This window comes from Octopus bimaculoides, chromosome 13, assembly GCF_001194135.2.
Source record: "Octopus bimaculoides isolate UCB-OBI-ISO-001 chromosome 13, ASM119413v2, whole genome shotgun sequence".
NCBI lineage: Eukaryota > Metazoa > Mollusca > Cephalopoda > Octopoda > Octopodidae > Octopus > Octopus bimaculoides.
In genome coordinates, this window is record NC_068993.1 from 17,690,995 (window position 1) to 17,697,338 (window position 6,344).

Genomic DNA, 6,344 nt, shown 5'->3' on the forward strand with positions numbered 1-6,344 from the left:
GTAGGCCATTAAAATAAACATACCAGATTGTTTGTTTACAAAGTTATGTGATAGAGGAAAAGGGGAAGACAGAGAAAATAAGAAATAAAAAAATAAAAAAAGTAAATATAAAATAAAGGAAAAGAGCAAAGAAAATTCACTGTGACAATGCTTTTCTCATTCATTGTGATGTCATAGTTAAGACAATCATTTGCACTTCCTGCATGGATGGTAAACCAAGGATCATTCTTAAATAATTTCCAGTTCCTTTTTTGATCATTCCAAGTGCTCCTACAACCACTGGTACTATAACCATCTTGAGATACCACATTTTTTCGATTTCAGTTAGTAAATCTTTATATTTTCTGAGCTTATCAAATTCTTTTGCCAAGATATTATGGTTACAGAGTATGATCATGTCAATCACTAAACAAACTTTATTGTTTTGGTCTTTCACAACAATATCTGGTTTATTTGCTTTGATGGTCTGGTCTGTACATACTGGGAAGACCCAAAGAATAGTTACATTTTCACCCTCAGTTACAACCTCCAGAGTGGTGCTTGTACCATTTGTCAGCAGTTTTGATTTTATAATGCTGACACATTGGCCAACTCTCTCATGTGTTGATTTGTACTCTACAGATGCTAAAACCTTACATCCAGAGATTAGGTGGTCCACTGTTTCTATCCCATCATTGCAGTATCAGCACTTTGGGTCTACACCATTTTTCATCACATTGGCTTGATAGTTCTGGATCAATAAGCTCTGATCTTGGGCAGCCAATATAAAGCCTTCACTCTCTGCCTTTAGCCCTGATCTCCGTAGCCAATGATGGGTGTGCTTCTGGTCTACATCAGCTTGTTTGCTACAGGCCACATATTTACCATGCAGAGGTTTATTATTATTATTATTATTATTATTGTTCAGTAGTTTTATTTTTATAATGTGCTTTCACTTCACTACCGAGCACAGCTCTGTGTGCCTTGGGTATGTGCTGTGGTTTGCTGTGATGCTCTTATGGTTACTGTATTGAAAGTGTTTTGCGTAGGATGCGTGCAGTGCCCAGTAGTGCAATTTTCTGTATGCTATATATATTTGTAAGTCCTGGTGTTTTTGTTATGTATTTGTCTGAATATTTTTTTATTATACCTAAGCCACCTATTATGATAGGAATTGTTTCTGTTTTTAGATTCCACATTCGAGTTACCTCTATTTCCAGGTCTTTATTATTATTACTATTATTTTCATCATTATCATTATTATTAAGGTGGTGAGCATATTTATGGGGAGGGGACTAGTCGATAACATCGACTCCAGTGTTTCACTGGAACTTAATTTATCGACCTCTAAAAGATGAAAGGCAAAGTCGACCTTGGCAGAATTTGAACTCAGAATGTAACAGTAGATAAAATACCGCTAAGCATTTCATCTAGGATGCTAACGATTCTGCTAGCTCACTGCCTTAATAATGATAATAATAATAATAATGATAATAATAATAATAATAATAATAATAATATTCCTTTCTACTGGAGGTACAAAGCCTAAAATTTTGCAGGAAGGGACCACTCAATTATATAAACCTCAGTGCCAGACTTGTACTTATTTTATTAACCCCGAAGGGATGAAAATGAAGTTGACCATGGCAGAATTTGAACTTAGAATGTAAAGCTAGAAGAAATGGTATGGCACATTTAATCTGATTTGCTAATGATTCTACCAGCTCACCACCTTAATGATGATGATGATGATACTCTTTTACTTGCTTCAGTCATTTGACTGCGGCCATGCTGGAGCACCGCCTTTTAGTCAAGCAAATTGACCCCAGGACTTATTCTTGGGAAGCCTAGTTCTTATTCTATCGGTCTCTTTTGCCAAACCGCTAAGTTATGGGGACGTAAACACACCACTAAATACAAACATATACACACACATACATACATATATATACATATATACGACGGGCTTCTTTCAGTTTCCATCTACCAAATCCACTCACGAGGCTTTGGTCGGCCTGAAGCTATAGTAGAAGACACTTGCCCAAGGTGCCACGCAGTGGGACTGAACCCGGAACCATGTGGCTGGGAAGCAAGCTTCTTACCACACAGCCACTCCTGCACCTATAACATGATGATAATGATTGTTTCAAATCTTGGCACAAGGCCTGAAATTTTGGGAGAAGAGTTAGTCAATGACATCTACCCCATTGCTCAATGGTAATTATTATACTGACCCCAAATAGGATGAAATGCAAAGTTGACCTTGGCAATATTTGTGTGTGTGTGTGTGTATAAATGAAAAATACAATAAATAAACAATACTAGCTACAAAAAAACCTACATGTAGGACAAAAACAGAAGGCCCTAATTTTACATCAGTTATCAACCGTATGTCCAGCCTGCATCGTTTTGCTTGCTTGAAGCCCTAATTCTCTGCAAATTTTGCAGGTGCCACCGATATGAGAAGTACTCAATATTATCATTAAAGGTATGAAACTGAGTATTACCAGTCGGTTGATAACTGATGAAGAATTAGAGCCTTCTGTGTCTGTCCTACATGTACGTCTTTTAGCTATCGTTTATTTAATGCATTTTACATTTATTGAGTAACTGAATGCCATGCATCTCGACTTCTAACAGTAAGTTTTATATATATATATATATATATATATATACACATATATACATGCACACACACACATAACCAATACCTATATCTATATATCTTTATACATATGTAATTTTAATTCATATATGATATATGATATATAAGATGTCAGTCTGTCGCTTGTGTTGCTACCTGTTAAGATAATTTATTTATAACCACATAGTAGTAGATATGAACAATGGTCTTCCGTCTGTAAACAGAATTTAACAGCTACAAAATTAAACCTAGTTTAAAAGCTACATACATATCTACATACATCAGTTTCTGACTATCTCACTTTTCTCTAGTTATTTGTTTTCTTCTTCTCCTCCTAATTTTAGTGTCTTTTGTGTGATAAAATTGATTACTTTTCAATTAATTCAACTACTGCTAGAAATCACAGCATCAGCTTTAATTATTATTATAACGATTATTATTATTATTATTATTGGTTATGTTAAGGTGGTGAGTTAGCATAAATGGTAGACTGTTTTACAGTAATTAGTTTTGTCTCTCTATCATCTGTGTTCTGTCTAATCACATCAGGTTTTAGTTACTGTTCCTCCCTCCATAGAGGTTGATAATATAAGTGTCAGTTATATACTAGAATAACCAATTAATTATATTCCTTCCCAACAAATATGTCATCTTGTGCTGCAGTAAAAAAAACAAAAAAAACGTATTATGCAGCTGAAATGACTGAAAACGGACACATTTTTTGAGCAAACCCTCACTGACGTTTTCAAGTTCCATTTGGAGAAGAAGGTTTTATCCTCCTATAAAGGTGAGTTAAAATGGTTTGGATGGCCCAAGAGAATAGTCCTATTCTTAGCACATGCCAGGGAATGATAGCTGGAAGAAAGCATTTATGTTTAATGGTCGCAGGAGTGGCTGTGTGGCTTACCAACCACATGGTTCCGGGTTCAATCCCACTGCGTGGCATCTTTGGCAAGTGTCTTCTACTATAGTCTCGGGCCGACCAAAGCCTTGTGAGTGGATTTGGTAGACGGAAACTGAAAGAAGCCCGTCGTATATATGTATATATATATATGTGTGTGTGTGTGTATGTTTGTGTGTCTGTATTTGTCCCCCCAACATTGCTTGACAACCTATGCTGGTGGTGTGTTTACGTCCCTGTAACTTAGCGGTTCGGCAAAAGAGACCGATAGAATAAGTACTAGGCTTACAAAGAATAAGTCCTGGGGTCAATTAGTTCGACTAAAGGCGGTGCTCCAGCATGGCCACAGTCAAATGACTGAAACAAGCAAAAGAGAGTTAAAAGAGTTAAAGGGAGTGTAATCTTGGATTTCTAAGCTTCCTTGATTGGCCCGAGGTAATGGTTTACTTCTCTGGATCATCTCAGACATTTGTATTCTGTGAGTACCAGTGGTTCTGAACCATTTTTTGTCTGTGGACCCCTTTTGATTCCTATTTTATTCAGATGGACCCTAATAGCCATTCGATGTTTCAAAGAATCCTATTATATTTTTAGAATTAAATATTATTAGGAATTTAATCTTTTATTCTTTTACTTGTTTCAGTCATTTGACTGTGGCCATGCTGGAGCACCGCCTTGAAAGGTTTTAGTTGAACCTTTTAGTTAACTAAAATTTTCCTTCAATATTCCAGACCTGGAAGACAAACAGTGAGCTGGCACAATGGTTAGCACACCAGGCAAAGTGCTTAGCAGCATTTCGTCTGTCTTTATGTTCTGAGTTCAAATTCCCACCAAGGTCAACTTTACCTTTCATCCTTTCAGAGGCGATAGAATAAATACCAGCACTGGGGTTGATATAATCAACTCACCCCCACCTTCCGAAAATTGCTGGTCTCATGCCAGAATTTGAAACCAGTATTTCAAACCCTATGCTTGTGTGAGAAACAATTCAAGGATAGTGGATTGGTAGAGTCATTAGAGAGATGGACAAAATGCCAGATCTTTACATTCTAAGTTCAAATCCTGCCAAGGTCAACTTCGCCTTTTATCCTTTCAGAGTTAGCCAAATGAAGTACCAGTCAAATATTTGGGTCAAGGGCATTGACTAACACCCTTTCTTGAAAACTTTCAGACCTTGTACCTATGTTAAACAAATTTATGATTACTTTTAGGGTGGTGGTTTGACAGAATTATTAGAGCATTGGGGGAAAAAGAGAAAATATCCTGCAGTATATACCGCAGCTTTTCACGATTTGAATTCAAATCTGACTAAAGTCAACTTACCCGTTCATCCTTTTAGGATTGATGAAATAAAGTACCAGTCAAGTACTGTGGTCAATTTAATCGACTATCACTTTTTACAAGAATATATCATTACATGTGTGGAGGCGCTATGGCCCAGTGGTTATGGCAGTGGACTCGCGGTCCAGACCGGGCGTTGTGAGTGTTTATTGAGTGAAAACACCTAAAGCTCCACGAGGCTCCGGCTGGGGATGGTGGCAAACCCTGCTGTACTCTTCCACCACAACTTCCTCTCACGCTTACTTCCTGTTTCTGTTGTGCCTGTAATTTCAAAGGGTCAGCCTTGTCACACTTTGTGTCATGCTGAATATCCCTGAGAACTACACTAAGGGTTCACGTGTCTGTGGAGTGCTCAGCCACTTGCAAGTTAATTTCATGAGCAGGCTGTTCCGTTGATCGGATCAACTGGAACCCTCGACGTCGTAAGTGACGGAGTGCCAACAATCATTACATGTAGGACAAGGCCATCCTCTTTCTAGAACTAGTATTATAGTAACACTATTTTGCAATTCGAACTGATTGCACTCCTACAACCGAAACTAAGTTTGGCATTGCATTTAGCTCAAAAGGCATCATTTGGTGAATTAACCAAAAATGATTTGTTCTACTGATTTTCACTGACTCACTTGTTCTGAGAGCAAATGTTGCTGGGGAGGGAGTGTCAGTGTTTGCTTTTTATTTCTCTCCAAATAAGAGTGGAAGGTAATGAAGGGAGGCAGGGGGGGGGGAGCAATAAAACACCACTAATATTGATGGTAGGGGTGGCGATGATGTTGATGATTGATGAGTGAGCATTATAACAGTTGATGAGTGTCTTCTGTTGTAGTACTGTGAACAAATTGCATTGATGATGACTATGGAGATACCGATCATGATGTTGATGATGATGATGATAACGACGACTACAACGACGACGACGATGATGATGATGATGATGATGATGACAATGATAACATTAATAATTGTGATGAGGACAATAATGATGATAAAACAGCAATAGGAATTACAGTAAAAAAGTGATATTTATAAACAAGTATTGATGATGATGATGATGATGATAATGGCATCAACAACAATACTAATTACAATTAAACTATTTACAAACAACATATGATGACGACGACGATGATGATGATGATGAGGAGGAGGAGGAGGGAAATAACAATGATGAGGATGATTAAAGTGGTGGTGTTGACGATGATAATGATGATGATGATGAGGAGGAGGAGGAGGAGGAGGGGGGGATGATAATAGTGGTGGTGTTAATGATGACGATGATGATGATGATGATGATGATGATGATGGTAGTGGCAAAGATGAATAATGATGATGGTTGTGGTAGTAATGATAGTTTTGCAGCCATGGTGTTGATAAATAATTAATTTCTGCTGGATAGGCACATGATTTATCTATTTAGTAAAAGGATAAGAATGAACTCCTTCTCCCCCCTAAAAAGAGAAGCACTCTCCCACACACCCA

The 6,344-nt window shown here is 37.5% G+C and overlaps 1 protein-coding gene across 7 annotated transcripts in view; it reads left to right on the forward strand.

The window, feature by feature from the left end:
* The window catches only part of LOC106883276 (homeobox-containing protein 1), a 198,066-nt gene that overhangs the window by 65,745 nt on the left and 125,977 nt on the right, over positions 1 to 6,344 (forward strand). For 2 of the 7 annotated variants that reach the window (XM_052972361.1, XM_052972364.1), the window contains exon 1: positions 155 to 323. The exons of the other annotated variants lie outside the window; for them this stretch is intronic. The gene's annotated coding sequence lies outside the window, so the exon portion shown is untranslated. Of the gene's footprint in view, positions 1 to 154; positions 324 to 6,344 lie in introns of those variants that run through there. 7 annotated transcript variants of the gene reach the window in all.